Source organism: Octodon degus, unplaced genomic scaffold, assembly GCF_000260255.1.
Source record: "Octodon degus isolate 3935 unplaced genomic scaffold, OctDeg1.0 scaffold00010, whole genome shotgun sequence".
NCBI classification, from domain to species: Eukaryota; Metazoa; Chordata; class Mammalia; order Rodentia; family Octodontidae; genus Octodon; species Octodon degus.
Genome location: NW_004524586.1, coordinates 16,887,483 through 16,909,455, shown reverse-complemented (window position 1 = coordinate 16,909,455; position 21,973 = coordinate 16,887,483). Strand labels below are relative to the sequence as shown.

The following is a 21,973-nucleotide window of genomic DNA, read 5'->3' as shown; positions in this document are numbered from 1 at the left end:
AGAGAGAGAGAGAGAGAGAGAGAGAGAGAGAGAGAGAGAGAGAGAGAGAGAATAATCTGGAGTTGTGCTGAATCACCAGATTTAGCACATCTTAATGAAGCCATAGATGACCAAATATCCCCTTCCTTTCCATGCCCTTAGTGGTATCTCTGGTGTTGGGACATTTGCATGTATTGAAGACCTTTGTAAGAAACACTTTCATACAAAGGTCTTTGTCATCCCCCCTAAGGCTCCTTCCATGGACAAAGTTTGAAACAGTAGACACTATTGCTCCATGAAGTTCCTCCAGCAGAAATTGTTCTCAGGTGTGGTCTATGGAAAAGCCTGGGGACTTCCTGAACAACCCATCTATATTTATCCTATCACTGATGAAGTCTGTCACTAACCCTACCTCTCTCCTGGCTTGGTGAGATAGGAAACTAAGAGCCACAGTAACAACCCACCCAGTTACCAGAACTAAACCTTCAAGATTCATTTTTTTCTACTTAAAATTTTGCCTTTTCTGTTTCCCTCAACTATGTACTCCAGTATCTGGTGTTACTCCCCATTTGGAAGTTACATCAAATCTTCTGTAGACTGCGGCAAGATATAAATAAAATGTGGAGAAAACACAGTTGACTTAATATCACAATGTAAACCTTTAAATGTGCTCTTCCACGTTTTTCTGTAAATGTCATAAAGTGACATTAAAATATGAATTATGTTTTGTCCACCACGTGGAGTAGAAAAAAAATCCCATGATCTGAATTGTAAACTTGCTACCATGGTGATCCAGCTCTTATCTCACTGTGTTGCTGCACAGCTTCAAAGCCTACAGTGGCTAAAAGAGGTAGAATGGCCCCCAAAGTGTTGTCACTCTGATCCTCAGGACCTGAGAATACACTGCATTACTTGGCAAAGGGAATTAAGATTGGAGATGAGGTTTGTGGAGGACCACCTGAGTGAATCTCCTTGAAGGAGGAGGAATTGTCTCTTTTAACTGAACCTGATCCTGTTTCCATGTGTTGACACATAAGAGATGGCTAGGACTTTTCCTTACCCCTTCAGTTGACTTTAAGCAATGCATATTGGTTCAGCCAAGGTGCTTAACGATGGATCTATGCCCATGCACACCAGGTCATCATAAGTGTGAGTCCTCATGGTGTGAGGATCCCAGAACCAACAGCGAGCTGCTTCTAGACTGACTTTCATCTTCTGTCCCCTGGATAGCCTTAAACTTCCTCTTTTGCTTGTGGTGGGTGCAAAGCTTTCCCCAATCAGTGCCCATAAGGACACAGTACCACCTATGCAAACTCCACCCCCCAACCCAGCCTAATAAGTTCTTTGTGTGCCTCCTCCCCAAGAGTCCCCACTTCTCTTCAGCAGCCCTTCCACACCAAGCAATAAAGGATTTCTTTAGTTTTCTCCTGCCTCACTCCAGGAAAAGGAACCTTACATGATGGTAAGAGAAACTTTGAAGATGGCAGGTGTGTTTCTCTGGACAACAACCACACTCCACCATTACCTCACCCCATGACCACCACCCTATTCCCCACCCCACCCCCATTGTTCTCATGTATGAGCCAGGACGAGATGAGATGAAGAGCCTATGCTTCTCACTGTTGGCTAGGATTGAGCTTGAAGGAGGCTATGACTTCCTGGGCTTAAAAGATTATATATCAGAGCTGAAGCACCCACTAACCCCAAAACATTAGATACTATCTCAGTTGTATTACATGGATCAGTCTTTCTGCACATCCTTCTCTCTGCATATTGCCGAGGTGATTTCAGGCCTCTTCCCTAGCCCAGCTCACAGCACTCACTCACTTCATTCTCACACTGACTCACCCACAAGCTACTCTTTTCTCTAATAATTAATCAAATGCTGATTCATCCCTGGGTTGAGACCTTTGTTCCAGATAGCCATCATCATGGCTGGACTTAGGACCCTTGGGTCCCATAACTACAAATATGCCTTACTGTCTTTATTCTTGCTATGGGTTACACTGGAATTAACTCATTAGAATTGCAATAACTTTTCACAGGATTACACACATGAACTTCATGGGCCATGACAAGGACCAAGAAGGGCTCTCTATAGAATTAATGTTCAACTGATCGAAAACTAAGAAATTTATCCTGGATTATTTGATGGGCCCAACATAATCACAAGGGTCCTTAAAAGTAGAAGCGAGAATCAGAAAGGTGCTGTGTAACAACATGGAAGGAGGCAGAAGGGGCCGAGGGCCAGGATATGCAGTGGACTTGAGAAGCTGAAAAGGGCAAGAAAACAAGTTCTTCACTGGCTCCTTTGTGGTGTAGGGTGATGGTAGGATGTGGTTATTGTCAGGGACACACCTGCCATCTTCAAAGCCTGCCAACACTTCAACATGAAGCCCGGGAAACTCATATCAGGCTTCTGATATTCAGAACTATTAGATTAGGTTGGATCGCATAAGCCACTCAATTATGGTAATTGGCCATAGCAGTCATGACAAACACATACCAGAGTAACGACCACTATTTAGAAATGCACACAGCTCTTTGCATAACCTGACCTAACTTTGCCACCTCATCTGTAGCCATTTCTCCATCTCTGACCACCTGTCCCTTACCTCCCTTCTTACCCCCATTCATTGTTCACTGAACCACTTGGCCCATAATGCCCTGTCCTTACTCCACTCCTGCTCTAACCTGACCACCAGCTGATCTCCTCAGACATCCAGCTGAGTGATCACCTCTGCCCTGGGGCTCTTCTTAATTCCACAGTATCCCATCCAGTGCTCCAAGCCATGTGGAAAGGATCCCGGGCTAAGAACACTCATATGTTACATTGTGCAACAGCATCGCGGGCTTGTTTTTCTATAGCCTTGCCCAGAACCAACACTGTAAAGATAAAAAGTGTCTTGGTTCCCTTCATTTGATCAGTGTCTGGCTCTTAGTAGATATCTTATAAGTGCTGTCCTAACAGACTGAGTGGAACTGAACCAAAACACAAGGACGCAATCACATTACTCATGCTGGCAAACCTTCCACCATCTGTAAAAATTGTGTGTCAACAAATTGGAGACAGCACAGGGGTCAAGAAGAGGCTGGCTCTGCCATTGGGTCTCCTGGACTTCCTCCCAGGTCTGTAGCCACCAGCTGTGTGCCTGTGGGGAAGTTTCTGGATGCCTCTGTGTTACTAATTCCTATTTCTAATGCAAGGTATAGGAGGGGAAAAGCATCTACATTTTAGAAGTGCATTCAAGATAAAGCTCAAGGATTAGGCACTAGGCAAATGTTTTTTTTTTTTTTTTTTTTCTTATTAAAGGAGTTTTTTTTTTTTTTTTTTTGAAAAGCCAAAAACAAATGGCATACTTCGACTTTGGCTATGAATCAAAAAATGCTTCCATAGCCACATAGACCAACTCCACTGCCCACAAAGGTACCCGGACCCTTGTTAGAGTCCCCTCTCCCATCACATACTCCAGCCTGCACACTTCTGGCTTTGGAGAGGGGCAGTTCAGCATGGAAACAACTGCAACTTGATATGTGGGCAGCAGCCAGCTCATTCATCTTGCAACTGAGAAGCTCAAAGGGCGGGCTGTGGCCGAGTCTAAGTTTCTGCACAAACTGTAGAGAAAATGTGCTAAAATCCAGAATGAACTCTCTCCACCAAAGACTATGATTCTGTGGGCTGGGTTGAGATGCAGATCTGCTCTTCCTCACTCTGCCATAAGCTTCTGATATACACATGTCTGTGGAGCAGCTATGGACAAGCACAGGGCATGAGCACCGTGCCCCTTCCGTCCTTTCTTGCAGTGTGTCTCGGCGGAGAGTCTCTAGATAAGTGAGCAGCTAGGAAACTCCTGGCTCCTTTGGGGAGCCCACAGAGAACACTTGCCTGCCACATGCTGCTCCTTCCCCTATATCAGTGGCTACGTGAGGCCTTGGGAACTCACCCTCCCAAAGAGGACCCAGAATTGGCAGAGATGTGGGCTAACGTCATCCTCTTTTTGCTCAGCCAGCTGGGGCAGCCCCATCTCAACATGATACACAGCAGAGGCTACTCCTCACTTCTGTTCCCATTCTCGGTAGAGCAGCCCTTAAGGCTTCAACCTTTAGCTTTCCATCCCGTTGGAGCTGGCCCACACCTTCCCAGCAAGCTCTGCTATTTTAGGCCGCTCACGTTGTCTTCTGGTGCTTGTAAACAAACACCAAAGCTGATGGGACACCAGGTCCGGGGCCTGCCCCAAGCTGAGCATGCAGGCAGGAATGCAGCAGAGGGTTTCCCAGTAACAATTGTATCCAGAACAGAAATTTTTGAAACATCAAAAAAGAAAAAAAGTTGTGTTTTGTGGTAGGTTTCTGCAATAATAGCTATCAATATTCAAGCTGCTTTCAGAAGTTTGACATGGAAGAGCAGCGCTGGAAGGTAGTGAAGGTAGTGAAGGTAGTGACCCGGCTCTTATGGGCAGCACTTGGGATGAAACGAACCCACAACACCAGAGTGACAGCAAGTGGCAATAGGAGAAATGTGGGGAAAACAAAGAGCAGCAAGTAGTCTCCTGGCACCTTGGACAGAATCATCTCGGGGCTCTGGGCACATTGGAAACCCAGGAAGATTTGCAGGCTATGTGGATCAAGTCAACACCTGCAGGAGGGGCTGAGGAGGAGGAGAGAAATTTCAGGATCTGGACCCACACAAGAGCAGCCCCTGCCCAAGGGCACCAGCGTGGGCTTTGAGATCCCTGCAGGAATGGGTTAAGGGAGAATCACCCCCAGAACACAGAGTCTGGTAGGGCTCAAAGCAGCCTTTTTGGACCAAGAAGAAGAAGCAGCTACTAATTCCAACAACACATCTTTCCTGAGCTTCTGTCACCAACCAGACACTTTCCTGGGATGCAGGAATGCAAGTTTAAAGAAAACAGCTACCCTGCCTGCTAGGTCACACCTGCCAGGGTAGCTAGAATTTTAAAAGGAAGAAAAAGAACAAGTATTATTGAGGATTTGGAGAAATCCTAATCTTCATACTCTCCTGGAAAGATATAAAATGGTGTCACTTTTGGGAGGAAAGCAATGTAGGAGCTCCTGAGCAAGTTCCAATAAGGTCACCACATGACTCAGTAATGCAGTCCTACGTATATATTCCCAAGGAACTGAAACCAGTGTTTGGACAAGACATTGCGCATAAATAGAGTAGCAATATCCACAATACCCAAAAGATGGAGACTGCTAGGTGCCTGTCAACAGATACATGGAGAATACGTGGTCTAAACATACACTGGGGTATTATTTGGCCATAACAAACAACAGGATGACCTTGATAACATGCCAAGTGCAGGAAGCAAGACACAAAAGGATACATATCGCATTGTTCCACGTGTATGGGATTTCTACAATAGGCAAACGCACTGAGACAGAAATTTAGATTAGTGGGTGCCTGGCACTGAAGAAAAGAGGAAAAGGCAGGAAAATAAATGTCCTGCAACTTGATACAGGTGATGTAACTAAAAGTGGTAAATTGTATATGTATCTCACCACCATAAAAAAAAAATAATAAAGTACTACCAACCAGAGCTTAGAACTCAAAGAGACAAACAAAAACAAAGCTTAACAAAGATGATTTCTGTGGTGAAGACACACCTGGGGAAGGCCAGACACTGGGTCACAGAAAAGGAGTTTCTCATGAGCTGGCATCCTCACTGCGTTCACAGAAGGCAGTGGAATGTAGGCTGGAAAGGGAACAGTGGAGTTGCCAGGCTGGGAGGTTGCATGCAGGAGGTGGGCAAAAGACCGTGGCAGGCGAACGTGAGAGGGGCCCGGAGGCCTCAGCAACTTCAAGGAAATTTGGGGATGCAGAGTACCGGGTGAGGTGTGTGGAGGAGCCAGCCAGCTCTGCGCATGCGCACTCTCGGCCCAAAGGCCCTAGCCTATGCTCACCGGCATCCCGTCAGGCTGACCTCCAAGCAGAAGAGAACAAAGCATCTGCAGCAGTCGCCGTGGGCAGAATCATCTGGGAACTATACACGGAAGCCAGAAACTTCTCGTCTTCCCAGCATCTCTGTGGCTCTCATCTCCCTTTGTGAGTCCATGCCCTTGTCTGAGGAAACAGAGCAGAAACAGGAGGCGGGGAGACAGCTAAAGAAACAAATGTCGCAGGGACTCAGACTGATGCAGCATTGCTGACTCTCAAATCATTCAGCAGGTCCGTGCTGCAGAGAGGGAAAGGGGCTGAGAGCCATTGAAAGATTTCTGAGAGTTACGTGAGTTGTCAGTGATACAGCAGGAACAACATGATGGCCTGATCCTCATCCCGTATGCCTCCGGTATAGGGCCAACTGTGGAAATGGGCAATGGAAAGGAGAGCGGCAGAGATAGACCCTTCTCTCTCCCATGCTCCTCTGCCATTCCACCCGTCCAGAAGGTGACTCCAAGTTCTCGGCAGTGCTTAATCCCAAGAGTGCCTGTTTAAGCTTTGCCTTCACAACCAAAAACAGTGAAATATAGTTCAATGGGATAGTACTTGTGTAGCATGTGCAAAGGTCCTGGACTTACTCTCACCATTGCCAAACCAAACAAGTCCACACCTACAACGTTGCCTTTCCCCTATTACCTGGAGGTTCCCTCTCCTGGCCACACCGAGCTGCTCCGCAGGGTAAAATGATGGAGCTTATCATTTCCCTGAAAGGGCTCCCCTTCCCTGCCAGGCACCAGCCTTGACCATGCAGTAGGTCTATCTTTTCAGGTCTGTGCCTGCCCTGAAGCAGTGCTCATTGTTGTCGGACTCAGGAGAGCATCCAGAGTCAAGGGTCCAATACCAGGCAAGAATTTCCAAAGGTCTCTAGACGTTCTCGCTGTTCTGGACACCACAGGCTTCACTGAAGCTGCCACACTGCTCATCTTTAGAAGCATTTGCTGCTCTCAGAAGCTTCAAGACAAAGCATTATTAATAGCTGTTACCAACTGGTCAGGTCCCGATGACCTCACAGTGTTAGCAGCACTTCCTAGGTCATGGGTCCTAGCAACTTCCGTTGCTCCTGTCTGGGGCCTTCACCTCCCATGCATCCCCGTAGGGAGGTGATTCTCTAAACAGCAGAAATGTTGTCTTTATAAAAGATGAAGTTATTGTGATTCTGTGAGAGCTTGAACTAAACTAATGAATGTGGCAGTAATGCTATAATTGGGGAAAGAAATGAAAGATAAGATGCTCTATTCTTACACTTCAAAACACAAATGAGAGACTCACCCTGAACACCAGGTAACACATCCCACCTGCAAGCCAGGGGCTCCAGACACCCTGACTTGCTTACTGGTCCTGCAACAAAACTTGCCTCTGAGTCCTCGCGCGCATTGTTTCCTCTTAGTTCTCCTTGCCTAACCCATCCCCATTTCCAGCCAAGAAAATTCTACCTGACGATGGAGACCCAAATGTGCTTAGCTTTCCCTAGCTGATCTGATGTCTCCCTCCTCTAACCTCCATTAAAGTCGTAAACACATCCTGCTACAGGATGTCCTGCACCATCTTAGTGGCGTTTGCCTGCCTGCCTCCTTGTGAGAGGGAGCCTTTTCCTTAGAGACTCCTTCACCTCTATTTGCCAACCTGCTCAGGGAAAGGAGGCACATGTAATCCAGTCCTTTGCTACAGTCCTGTGGCTCCCATTTGACTCTGAGGTTCTCTCAGAATGATCCCAGCCAGCCCAAGGAAAGTAGTTTTCTTCTCTAGAACAAGAAATTTTGCTCTCACATTCTTTTTTGTAAATTTTACTTATTTTACATATGTACTTCAACTTTTGATATAAAAGTTAACTTTCTTTGCTTGTTGGTTAAACTAATCTTACCTTGAAGGCAACTAGTTTAGGAGGCATAGAAAAACTATTAGGAAAAAAATAACTAATCACTCAAATATTACTGAACGGTCACTTCCAAGCAGTGGAGATAACTGGTAGTTGGGCAATTCTCGCACTTAGAACAGGTATTGTAACTGATAAAATAAATAGCCCGTGTAAATTCCAGTCCTCCAAGAAGCAGACAGAACAATTAGATTGCACTTGCATTGACTTTATAAGGAAGCAATGTTGTCAAGTGAAAGAAAGTCGAGAGGAAGCTGGGAAAAGAGAAAGTGATCAGACAGCGATGCTGGTCTGAAGGCAAGTGGGAGGAAGAATGAAAGGGGGCATCTGGGGCCCGGCACAGCCTGAAAGAAGAACCCTTGTGAGGCAGAGATTTACATTCAGGATTTCACAAGTGGAAATATCTTATAGAACACATTTGCATCTTAGCAGAACAAGAATTAAACTAAACTAAAATCTTTATGGAAATAGGCAGAGTTTCTAAGTGTTTTAAGTAATGCTTACTGAGATAGGCTAGATATACAGCTACTTTCTCATAGTTCAATGAGAGGAAAGGTTTGCACTAATAGTGTTTAGACAAGATATCGTATCTACATCTTGTGCTCTGAGTAACTACTATGAAGACAACAATATGCAGTGTATTATTTATTATAAATGTCCTACTAACCTGTTTTTGAAACTGTTTCATTGTTATTTTATCTTTTAATCTCATTAAAATAAATAAAAATTTTAAAAAGTCTTTGTGGGTCAAAGATGAATCAAAGTAGGATGAGCCTTGCTAGGACTATAAATCATCAACTCAGTATTGATCTTGATTAACTTGGAGTAAACAGCCACTGCTCTGTGTTTTCAGGGAAAAAACTAATTCCTGTCCAGAAGAAAACAAAACCATTAAGGGTATCTAAACTTACAAAATTACTAGATATGTCAAAGGAATCACATAACTAAAAACCTTAAGAAAAAGATACAATAGAAGTGTAACTACAGGATCCAGATTATACAGCTGACAAACTGTATAAAATATATAAAATATAAAATTTTATAAAATATAAAATGACTAGGATTAACCAGGTTATGGTAATAGTAAAATGGGTAACAGATACTTTTTTTTTTTTTTTTTTGTGGAACTGGAGATTAAACTCAGGCCCTTGTGCTTGCCAGGCAAGCGCTTATTCTACTGAGCTATCTCCCTGGCCCCTATAATTTTTTTACTTTTTTTGGCGGTACTGGGGATTGAACTCCTGACCTTGAACTTGCTAGGTAAGCACTTATTCTACTGAATTATCTCCCCAGCCTCAGATACAATATTATAATTTATAAAAGCTAAATAGATATATATTCTCCAGGTAAAATAATAATTAGGGTTATCAGCAGGTATAACATGGATGAATACATGAATGCTGAACTTTACTGGGAGGTTTTTCAATAGAAAATATTCCAACTGAAGTATGAAAGAAAAAAATGGGGAAAAAAAGCATAGAGAAGCATTTAAGTACAAAAGTCATATTCAGAATGTCTGATACTTACACAATTCATTGTCAAGATTCTACACTCTAGAAGGAGAGGAAGAAATGATCAGAGTAATAATTGAATTCATAAAATATCAGGAAAATTTCTGAAACTATTGAAAGGCATCAACTAACATATATAATTTGATACAAAAACTTCACTTAAAGAAATGTTAAAAAGAGGGCTGGAAAGATAGCTCAACAGACTAAGCGCCTGCTTTAGCAAGCGCGGAGACAAGGGTTTGATCCCTGGTCCCACATGCCGAGCTGGCCCCACCCTTAGACACACGGAGCCTTTGACTGTGTCCAGGCGTGGTGGCGCACACCTGCAATCCCAGAGCTGGGAAGGCTGAAAACACGAGGATCACCACAAGTCTGAGCTGCATACTGAGACCCTGTACCAAATAAATAAAAAAAAAAAAAAAAAAAAAAGAAATGTGAAAAAGAAGCAGAAAATGCTGGAACATGCCTGAAATCCTAGCACTCAGAAGAGTAAGGCAGGAGGATTGTGATTTTGAGGCCAGCCTGGGCTACACAGTTAAGACACTATTTAAAAAGAATAAATAAATGCAAAAAAGAAAAGAAACTCATCAAAATGTCTCTTGGAGCTAAAGCTATAAGTTAGGGGTAGAATTGCTTGCCTATCATTTTATCATAAACATAAGATGATACATATAAACTCAACTACATCCAAAATTGAACTAGATGTAAATATGTATTTTAATTAAAAGACCAAAATTGTCAGATTAAATCCTTTAAAGATAACTTTATGCTGCTGATACAAGTCCTTCGCAAAACATAAGCATACTGGGAGGTTGGAAGAAGAAAAGGTTGGGAAGTAATAAGTCATACAAATAATAAGCAGAAGAAACATGGAGCGGTAATCAGCATGTTCCCTCCTCCCAAAGTTGGATGTTGGAAGCCGGGCTGATTACACCCACAGTGGAGGTCTTGGGAGATGACTGGGTCATAAGGGTTCTGCTGTCATAAAGGAGAATGAAGATGAACCCCAACATCCAAGTGTGGAGTAAAACAAGGTATGCATCTGAGCAGGTAAATGGATGAAGCCATGAGACATAATGAAACTGGAAACATGTGTGGGCCTGGAAGTCGTTAGGTTAAATGTAAGAAACTAAGCACAGAAACACAAATACCACACCTCTTCACTCACATGTAGAAGCTTCAGAAGGAGTAAAGGTAGAGAACAGTCATCATGAGAGGGTAGGAAGGGCAAGAGAATGGGGATGGAGGGGGCACAGGTGCCAAAGTACATTTAGCAGAAAGAATAAATCCTTATCTATAGCATAGTAGGGCAACTACAGATAACAATTTATTATGTGCATTATAAGGAATTAGGAGATGAGTTTGAAAGCTTTCAATGCAAAACAAACGATAAGTATTAAAGAAGGTGGAAATGCTAATTATCTTCATTTCTTCATGAGATATTGCATACATATATTCAGAATCTTCCAATGCATTCCATGAACATGTGCAATAAAAAATAAATAAAAGAGGCTCCATCATACAATGACACAGTAGAAAGCATTTTTTTAGATAGATCTCAATGAATTTAGGCTGGCTTTGACCTCACTATGTAGCCCAGGCTGGAATGGGGAGACTTGGAGGGTAAGTTCCAAGGACAACCAAGATCACCTCCCAGCTTCCTGTAGGCACATGCCACTCCTTTCTCTAGATTAGTTTTGTGGTTACATTGCCTGTAGAAAGCAGCAGGCAGGAAGGACACCAGTAATTCTAATCCCAGACTTCTGGAGCCTGCCTGGAAGCTTTTATTTTGCCTTTCAGTGGAGAAGATAACAGCAGACTTAATGAAGCTCAGGTTAGAATATCAAATAGAAAGGCTCAGCAAAGGGAGAGTCTACCCAGAGGGGCTCTGAGGGGGCAAACAGGAGCCATCTCCAACCAAGGTCAGTGGCCAGTGGAATGAGTTGGTTGACTAACCTGAATATGTCAGGCAGAGCAAAATAACCACTCAACTAAGTCTTGTCTACCTTCCCAACCTGCAAAACCATGAGAATAAGTGAGCTGCATTTGTTTTAAGCCACAAAATTTTGAGGTGGCTTTTATGCAGAAAGAGAGAAATAAAGGAGGGTCTCATTGGGTTTACAGAGAGCCAGTACTCTTTCACTTTTTAAACTGAGTGCACCTTCTGCCACAGCAACCATAGAAAAAGAGTAGCCATGGCCCTCCGCTATCCCATGGCCATGGGCCTCAACAAGGGCCACAAGGTGACTAAGAATGTGAGCAAACCAAGGCAGAGCTGCTGTCACGGATGCCTCGCCAAACACACCACGTTCGGGCAGGACATGATCCAGGAGGTGTGCAGCTTCGCCCCCTATGAGCAGCATGCCATGGAGCTGCTCAAAGTCTCCAAGGACAAGCACCCCCTCAAGTTCAGGAAAAGGGAGGGGACGCACATCCATGCTAAGAGGAAGCTTGAGGAGCTGAGCAACATGCTGGCTGCCATGAGGAAGGCAGCTGCCAAGAAGGACTGAGCCCCTCTGGAATAAAGCTTTGCAGAGAAAAATAAAAAAATAAACTGAATGCATTTGTTGTGTGCAAATACATGGAGCTATACACATACATACTTAGGCAACTGTCTTGTTATACTTTGATTTAAAAAAGTTACACTCACTCCAATTTATTGATCCATTATCAATGTTTATCAATCTATTTATTCAGCTATTCATTCACTCATTTGTTTATTTAGCATCTTAGCACATAAGCATCCAAAATCCAATGAAGAAATATTTGAGAACAGAACAATGGAGGCAACAGGGCAGCAAAGGAGTGAGATTGACATTGAGGGCTACAGACCAGACAGAAAGCCTCTGGATAAATAAAAAATGGAACGGTCCATGCAGAGTGACAATCTTGTGCAAAAACACATAAGTTTGAAGATATTTTTTAAAATTATATTTACTTAGAAGCATTCAGAATGTCAACAAAACAGTTGCAACTTTTTTTTTTTGCAATTAAAGAGTGGTATTCAGTTAACAGAACAATTACTTCGTATCAGCTGCACCAGAGACAACTAAAGATGAAAAGCTACCATCCCTTATATGACTAATTTGTGCTGTGCACCAATACGAACCTGCTTTTAAATTTCCACGCCAATGTACAAGCCCCATACTGAACCAGGCAAGGTTAGCGGCTGTTGAAAATACCACCAGGACAGGGCTAAAGACACATTTGGTGGTGTGTTAACTATACACAAAAAATACACTGTACAGTTTAAAAACAAATCTTACACAGCCTTACATTTCAATTTTTTTTCTTCAAAAGGTGTGAGTTGTGTACAGGGGAGTTAAATGCTTCATAGACAAGAAAAAGAACCAACTTATTCATCATCATCCTCTTCTTCATCCTCTTCCTCCTCTTCGTCTTCTTCCTCCTCTTCATCCTCATCTTCCTCATCCTCTTCCTTTCCCTTCTTTTTCTTACTTTTTTCAGTCCTGATGACTCCCTTTTTTTGCTACTTCAGGTTTTCCTTTAGCTTAGTGGGCAGCGACATCCTTTTCATACTTCTCCTTCAGCTCAGTAGCCTTCTTCTCATATGGCTGCTTGTCATCTGCTGCAGTATTACTCCACATTTCTCCAAGTTTCTTTGTGACATCACCACTGGAGAGGCCAGGATGGTCTCCTTTGATTTTTGGGCAATACTCAGAACAGAAGAAAAGGCTGAAGGAGGCCTCCTGGGCGCATTGGGATCCTGAACTTCTTTTGTGTTTCTCCTTTAGGAGGAATATAAGTTTTCATTTATCTTTCATAACAAGCCTTGTCTACTTTTGCCATATCTTCAAATTTTCCTTTTTATTTAGCGGACATGATCTTCCACCTCTCTGAGCACTTCTTAGAAAACTCTGAGAAGTTAACAGAAGCATCTGGATGCTTTTTCTTGTGTTCCTCTCAGCAGGTTTGCACAGAGAATGCAGATGATGACGTCTTGCCTCTCACCTTCTTAAGATCTCCTGTGCCCGTGTTTACTTGCTTTCCTCAGCAAGGTACAGAGTCGCCTAGTGCCCATCCAGCTCTCACTTGCCCCGACACTGTCTCTATGGAGCTCAGTGTACTGCAATGGCTGTGAGAGAGGAGCCAGATGCAGCCTCCTCACTTTCTCCGCTCTGTAACCAGGTTGAAGAGATCTTAAACTGTGTTGGGCATTCGGAGAGGCCTGCGTGAATAGAAAGGGCAGAAAGCTTTCTGCTAGAGTGACCAGCCATCCAAGTCTGTGCAGACCTGTCCCTGCCTTAGCACTGGATGTTCCACATACCAGAAAACCTCTCGGCCCTGGCCAAGAAAAACAGGAGGTCTTGATGGAGACTGGAGTTCATAGGCACAGGCTGAGCCGGAGGGATATAGGTGACTAATTAGGCAATTTGATTCATTACCTATGAACTTGATACTTTCTCATTCACCTCTAAATTAGTTGGTGAGAAAGCATTTATATAAATAAGCACAACTCTAGCAATAGGGGAAGATGTATGCTGAAGTCAGGGACCACTGCTCCCCCCTCCAAACACTTGTCCGCCCCTGGACACCTACATCTGCTCCCCTGTTAGTTCTCAGCTGCTTACTGACTTCGCAATGCCCTGAGCGGCCACCAGCACCAGTGATAGCCCCAGGGCCTATGCCAGCTGCTCCTTGCTAGTAGCAAGCAAAGGCCTTTCTGCAAACATCTTAGAATTTTCTCCAAAGCCCTCTTTACTAAGAAACACAAGCAAAGAAAAACAAGCTGAGAAATAAGAAGCCAACTCAAGAGTGAAGCAAGAATTGTACTCTGAATCCTAGTTCCATTGTGTACACTCTATGTAGTCTTGAGGAAAACCACGGACTCAGTGCTTTTATTAGGAAAATGGAGAGAACAACCAGAATAGCTGCTGCACCTGAATCTCAGAAAGAGATAGCTGCAAGAAGGAGACAAAGCACATCAGGACTTCTGGCCAACAGCAAATGACAAGGCAGTGTATGCTCTCACCAACCAAAAAAATAGGAACAATAATAGTGTGCAGCATGTACACTCCCTAGAGACACAGCGTGTGGATGAAGACAAAGTGTTGCCTCCGTGGGGCCTGCTTTCCAGTGGGGCAGGACAAATCACAAATAGGAATCTTTATGCCAAGTAAGAGTAAATCAAAAGCCAAGTAAAGAGATAATGAATCATACAGTCAAAACAGTTAGCTGCATACCCAGTCACGTCTCCAAGAAACATACTGTTTCTGGAGTTCTTAGGCAAATACCAAGATGGAGGGACATTTTGTATAAGTATAAGTAAGAGTATAAGTAACAGGAAGTCTGAGGAAACCACATTTCAGGCAACAGAAATGGTAATGCAAAGGCTCTGAGATAGGAACAGATGGAAGACAAGCACGGCTAAGAGATGTGACAGGCAAGGCACAGGAGACGAGTTGTGATGTAGGCAATGGCTAGATCTTGTAGATCACCCTGAACCACAGCACATAATTCTGTGCATATTGTGAGTCTGATGGTGAGGAAGGAGTTGAACAAGGGACTGATGCAAAGGAATTGAATGACTGTGAAGAAGGGCTGGCTGCTGTGTAGTGAATGCATGGGACCAAGAGACAGAAGCAGAAGGGAATAAAGAAAGTAGCAAGGGGCTCACCACAGAAGTCTCAGCAAAAGATGAAGGTAAGTGACAATGACAGAGAGAGCTGAAAAGGACCAAAAGGGGAGAGAGTGTGGCAGCAGGAAATGCTAAGTTGAGACAGCCCCATGACTGGCTGATGTTGAAACAGAGCACTGTTCTGTTTGGGGCAACAAGGTAGCTCAGCAGACCAAAGTGCCTGCTTAGGCAAGCTTAGGCAATTGCAGGGACTGCAGTTTGATCCCTCACACCACATGCCATGCCGCGTGGGCTGAGCCAGCCACAGAATCCAGGCACAGAGGGGCACACCTGTAATCCCAGCATTGGGGAGGCTGAAAGCAGGAGGATCACCATGAGTTTGAGCTGTGTAGTGAGGCCTTTAAACAACAAAATATATAATAATAATAATAATAATAATAATAATAATAACAATGACAACAACACTGTTCAAAGGCATCAGCACCATGGCTGGTGTGTAAGCACTCAATGTGCTATTACTGAGTTTCTTACAATTATTTAGGTTTTTTGGGACTAACCTGAGAGTTAATTACAAATCCCACTTGCGCTCCAGTCGGCCTTGTTTCCCTTGGCTGTCCAGGCCATGGGAAGATGAGGTATAAAGCAGATACACTTTGCTACCTGTGGATCTGCCTCCATCCCCCTGCAGGGTCTGCTCAGGCCCTTGGCGCAGGCAGGCCACCTTTGCTTGTGCCGTAAAGTGACCTTGCAGCCCAGCACCATGGCCACACATGGTGAAGGGTCTTTCACAGCTCAGAGTTTTCCTTCCCAGCTCGTCTCAGAAGCATTCAATTCCTTGGTTATTTCTCTCTGATTCTGCAATAGCAGTTTGAGTGATGGGAGACAAATGTTTAAAAACTGAACTTTGCATAACTATTTCAAAGATTCAGCTTAACTAAAAAGATAGAGCTGGGGAGATAGCTCAGCAGACTAGGCACTTGCTTAGGCAAGCACAAGGACTGGGGTTTGATCTCTGGTACCACATCCCATGCCAACTCCACCCCCAAGGAAAGGCACGCGATGGAGTCTGGGCTTGGTGACACATGCATGTAATCTCTACAGCTGGGGAGGCTGAAAACAGGAGGATCACCTGCAAAGTGAGACCCTGCACAAGAAAACAAAAAATTAAACTAAAAAGGTGAGAAAGGGAGTTTAAAATGGTAAGATAATCAACTGGGTTATAGGTGGTGACACAAACCTATAACCCCCCAAAATACCAGGAGGCTGAGGCAGGATGACCCCTATTCAAATCCAAGCTGGGAAGCTTTTAGCAAGACCCTTTCTCAAAAGAAAAAAAAAAAAAAAAAAGGCTGGGGAAGGATCACAGTGCAAAGGCCTTGGGTTCATTCCTAATCCTAAGTACTGAAAAAACAAGTGGGGGAGATGTCAAGCTGTCAGCAGGGCAATTCAGCTCAGGTTGGAGTTCTGGGCATATCCTCGGTGCTGAAGAGGCACTAGAGTGAGATCAAAGGTGTTCCACACTCCCTTACAAGCTTCGCCGACCTTTGAAGTCTAGAACACCAGGCCAATGAAGTACGGTTGAAAACCTTCACAGAGGAGCACAGCTCCTAGGAAAGAGAAGCCAGGCTCTTCAAATGTAGCACGGCAGCACCAAGTGCATGCCAGGCTTGGTGAATGCCAGGGCATTCCATGCTCCTGATTCCCCTGGAGCTCTCGTTTGGAACATAGTTCCAGTTTCCACAGTTGCCAACCCAATTCTGAGAGCCCAGTTATTTTTCCAAAGGAAATACGAGGCAGTAACCTGTATCCTAGATGAGCTCAACAGGTAAGAGAAGGTGGCCCAGTGAACTCACTCAGAGACATAAAACCCTTAGCAGCTTCTGCTCCTGGCGAGTCAGTTCACATCTGGGAAACATTTTCACCCCTATTTCTCACTCCAGGAGTCAAGGACCTCTTTTTCTTCGGGTAATATAGTTAGAACCTTCACCAGAGTTCAAGAAAAGAATAAGGAAAGCTGGCTTCTTGGCACAGTAACAGACGCTTTATGAAGTCTTTTACATGCTCTGCCAAGCCATCGGGGCAGTTAGGAATGATGTCACCTGACCATCCTTTAATCCCTGAGTCTCAGTAGCAGAAATGTGTCAGGCACATGTAGTGACAGCTGAGAGAGTGACTAAGTCCAAGCAGAATGTCCCTCTCTGAACGTGCTGGAGACAAAAGTCAGGCCTCCCTTAATACTGTCTCATGCTGCTGGGTATGTTTTTTCAGTGTTTTATAAAATGCTTTGAGGATGGCTAACCCCAGGTATATACACTCTTTAAGGTCACTTTTGAAACATGAATGAATGTGAGCATAACAAAAAAAATATGATTCTTAAATCTCTATCTTTCTGGCAGCTCTGACTCTATCCAAGAACCAAGAATTTCCACAATGAAGAACTAAAACACTGAAATCATGCCACTGCTACTAGAAACAGGGATAATACAGGAACAAAGGGAAACTGCCCTGGAATCGCCCTTCGTCAAATCTTCTTCCTGGCTATAATCACTGCTCATTACTGCTGTGCGCCTTTAACTAAACATTTACAAATATCTCACTTTGCTCATGGAAACATACAGGGATATTTTTTATTGTATAAATACTACATTTGTCTGTCTGCAATTTGCTTTTTTGACTTTTCCCTTTTTTTCTTTCTCTTGGAAGACATTCTGCATGTCAGTATACACAGTTTAAGTACTAAGAACTACAACTGCACAGTAAAAGGTTACGCATATTTTAGTTTTAAAAGGCTGTATCACATTGACATCCAGAATGTTCCAAGGGCTAAAGTAACCAGTTGGCAAAAGAACACACAGTTCTGGTAAAGCACTTCGCCTCTTGGTGCGTCAGTTTCCTGACGTATAAAAAGATGACAATTAGCAGTAGGTGTGGAGGCACATGCCTGTCATCCCAGCCATTCAGGAGACTGATACAAGAGGACTGCAGGTTTCAGGCTGCACAACTCATGAAGCCCTGTCTTAAAATATAAAGGCCTGGGATACAACAGCATGAAGACCCTTGCTTCAATCCCTGTACCACAAACAAGAATGACAATTAGTAATCCATTCCCTGCCTACAGCCCAGGGTGGTTGTGAGGACCAGAGCACACCTAGCACTGTGAAATGTACAACAGGCAGGAGACATGCTAGAGATTACCCAACAAGAGACTTCAAAGGCAGCTGGCAGGCTTTGCAGATGGGCTGGGCAGGCCCAAGCTGCAGCCCGCCTGCTCTGTCACTGACGTTTAGAAATCACAGCGCTGTTTTGTCCCTGGCATTGTTTAACGAGCACCAATCCTCCTCAATTTCAGAAAGAACAAACAGGGGCTCGGCCAGGCATACAAATTGCCAGGCTGCCTTAATATATTCAGAGCATGTATACTTGGCATTAATTTAAAATCATTCATTGCTCTTCTTATCAGAGTAAAGGACATTGGTGCATTTTAGTGTTATCTTGAAGTTAATTTGAGGCTTTAAATATTTAAGTGTTTGATAACTTGCAGTTTGGAAGGATGAAACACTGAGAGAGTTGAAGATTGTATTTATTTATCTCTAGGGCAGATACAGGAGAATCTCCCCCTTCTCCAAATGACTCTGACTTTTAGAGGAGCCCTCTTAAAATTCATTTTCAGGCTATTGATTCCTTCAAAATAAAGATGCTCTATCTAAGAAGCAAAATGAAGATGCTCTATCTAAGATGCTCTACTCTAGCCTTCTCTGAAGAGCTTCCTGTCCTATGGGATATGTGATTTATGCAAGTGAGTGTGCAAGAATGTATTTTGTAATGGGAGCTAGTAGCATTGTAGACCGAGCCCTGTGCCTCCGCATCCCATTTTTTGTTTGTTTTGTTGGTTTTTATTGTAGAACAGAGTCTACAAGATCTCACTGTGTAGATCGGACTCGTAGTGATCCTCCTGTTTACAGCCTCCCAAGTGCTGGGATTGCAGGCAAGCGCCACCATGTCTGGTCTCAATCGCCACCTCAGTGTGCCCCAGGGGCAGGGCTGGCATGAGGGGGATCTACCTCCTGGCCCCTGCTTCTGCCTAAGCAGGTGCTTTTATCCTCTGAGCCATTTGGCTGGTCCTTCGCATCCCATTTTAACAGTTTGCTCACCCACTGCTGTGGCATCACAGCAGCGCAGAGCGCAGGGAGCTGCTCATTCTGCACACACTTGTGCTGCTTCTCATGAAGCAGTATCCTTGCACATCATTCCTTCATTTGATCTTGCACACGTGCATTCACTCTGATGGGCTGTCTACACTGTTAATGGGAAGCCTTGATGGGTAAGAGTTAGTTGCCTATTCAACCCCTCAGGGTGTCATGTGTCTATTCTCAACACTCTAGGAGGTTGAGGCAGGAGGTTTTCAAGTTTAAGTCTAGACCAGGAATTTAGCGAATAATGAGTCCCTGTCTCAAAATAATAATTAAAAAAATGGTTGGGGATATAGTTCAGTGTGAAGGTCCTGCATTCAATTCTCAGTATCATACACACCTATCAAAAGAATTGTCAGGGCTGGGGACATAGCTTGGCAGTCTAAGCACCTGCCTAGCAAGTGCAAGGATCAGGTTCCATCCTCAGTACCACATGCCATGTCAGCCACCAAAACTGGGAGTGGTGGCACACACCTGTCATCCCAGTGCTGGGGAGGCTGAGACAAGAGGATCACTATGAGTCTGAGCTGCGTAATGAGACCCTGTATAAAATAAACAAATAAATAAAATATTTTTAAAAGATTATAAAAGGAATTGTCTATTCATTGGGCACAGTGGCACATGCCTATAATATCGACTACTTAGGAGGCTGAGGCATGAGGATCATAAATTCAAGGCAGCTTGGACAATCTATTAGTGAGATCTTTTCTACAAAAGAGTTGGAACAGCATAATGGTAGGGTGTCCCTGGATTCCATCCTCAAAACAACAACAACAAAAAACTATTGCCCATTCTTTTCTTTTCTTTTCTTTTCTTTTCTTTTCTTTTCTTTTTTTTTATTTATTTTTTGTGGAACTGGAGATTAAACTCAGGCCCTTGCGCTTGCCAGGCAAGCGCTTATTCTGTTGAGCCATCTCCCCGGCCCTACCAGATCTTTCCTCTGCTACTTACCAAATGTTTCACTTTGGGCAAGGTTCACCTCCATTTACAGTGAAATAGGTTATTTCTGATCTGATTTCCTCTATACCTTTCTGAAGTTGTTTCTTTACTTCAGATGCTATTAATTCAGAGATTTCAGCTGTGTGATTCCCAGTTTCTTCTGTGCTAGTGTCTCCTGCATTTGTTCTGGGTGGGCTCGGGGCCTGAGATTGCATTTTGCTCCTTCTCTTTGTCATTTTGTATAGCCCTGCCCTCTGACTTTTGGTGCAGTTATAATCTTAGCACCTACCAAAATTCTTACCCAAGAGAGATTATATGGTTAAGGCAGTTATAGTTTTGTATTTACAGAACTACAATTAGGAACACTAATAATGGGTAGCGATATTTAGCAGTGGACAAATTTTTATAACTAATGGGTTTGTATTTTAGACAATAAGAGCAAGTATTATGTCCATATAGCTAAGCAGATATCAAATTGGAAATTTGTATTTAAGTAAGTTCCCCTAAGTTCTGTCTGATCACCTCTTCTTGATGTACCTGGAATAAAAAAAGAAATCTCTGAATTAATAGCATCTGAAGTAAAGAAACAACTGCAGAAACATACAGAGGAAATCAGAGCAGAGATAATCGCTGAAGTAAAAAAAGAAAGTATAACTATAATGAGAGAATTAATAACTGCTTCTAAAGAAGACACTGATTAAAAAAATAGAGGAGAATAGAAAAACGATGGAATCTTTGAATGAGACGTATAGGAAAGACATAGATCTCATGAAGCAGAATCAAAGAGATATAAAGGAATTTAAATTCTCAATCACGAGCTGGTAAAATGAAACAGGGATTTTTAGAAGCAGTAAGAGGGGCTGGGCCACACAGAGCTAGCCCAGGGAGCGCTCCTGCACTTGTGACAGCCCCCACCCCCAGTCCCTCTGGATGGTGCCAGAGAGCACATTCCTCTAAAGAGAGCTTGCCCTTGGGAAGACACCTTCAACAGCAGGCCACTGTGAACTGAGAACTCCACGTCTACTCTTCTAGCTATGCCTGAGCAAGTGAAGGCCTCCAAGAAGTCCTCACACCACCTTGAATATTCAGACCTGATTATGGCAGCCTTCATGGCCAACAAGAACTGCGCTGGCTCCTCACACCAATCCATCCAAAACCACATCAAGAGCCACTACAAGGTGACTGAGAACACTGCCTCTCAGATCAAGTTGTCCATCAAGCTCCTGGTGACTACCAGGGTTCTCAAGCAAAGAAAAGGGCTGGGTGCCTTGGGGTCCTTCCAGCTGGCCAAAAACCATGAGCCCAAGAAGGCAGTTGCCTTCAAGAGGACCAAGAAGGAGGTCAAGAAGGTGGCCACCCTAAAGAAGGCAGCCAAACCCAAGAAGGTGGCCTCCAAAGCCCCAAGCAAGAAACCTACAGCCACCCCTAAAGTCCTGAAGAAGCTGGCTGCCACACTCAAGAAGAGCAAAACCCCAGGGTTATCAAAGTTGAACCATTCAAAGCATTGAAGCCCAAGAAGGGCAAATCGGGAAGCCTAAAGCCAAGCCTAGTGCCATGAAGACTAGCACAAATTGACAACAAAGCCTTTTCCAACAGATACTCCTCTTACTCTCTGTGGATAAGTTTCTCCTTTTCTTCTTCATTCTCCTCTGCAACATTTTGCCTCATTTATTCTGACATTATAAGAGGCAGTCTAGATTCCCCAGAAATTGTGGAATTGTCTTTTTCCTTCACCAGTTGTGCAAGGACAGCAACAGCAAATTTCACCTCTGTAACAATGAGAATTCACTTTTATTTCATTTTATTGATATGCTATTAATCTTACAGGGGTTGAGATTTGGGTGGGTTTGTGTGTTGTGTTGGAGAGGGTTGCTATAAAGGTAGATGAGGAAGGGGAGAACAGATAAAGCAGTTTGTTCT

The 21,973-nt window shown here is 43.7% G+C and overlaps 1 pseudogene; it reads left to right on the top strand.

Annotated features, from left to right (window-relative positions):
• The first annotated feature begins 6,496 nt into the window (after window positions 1-6,496).
• Window positions 6,497-21,628, top strand: LOC101561455 (annotated as a pseudogene).
• Window positions 21,629-21,973: the final 345 nt, after the last annotated feature.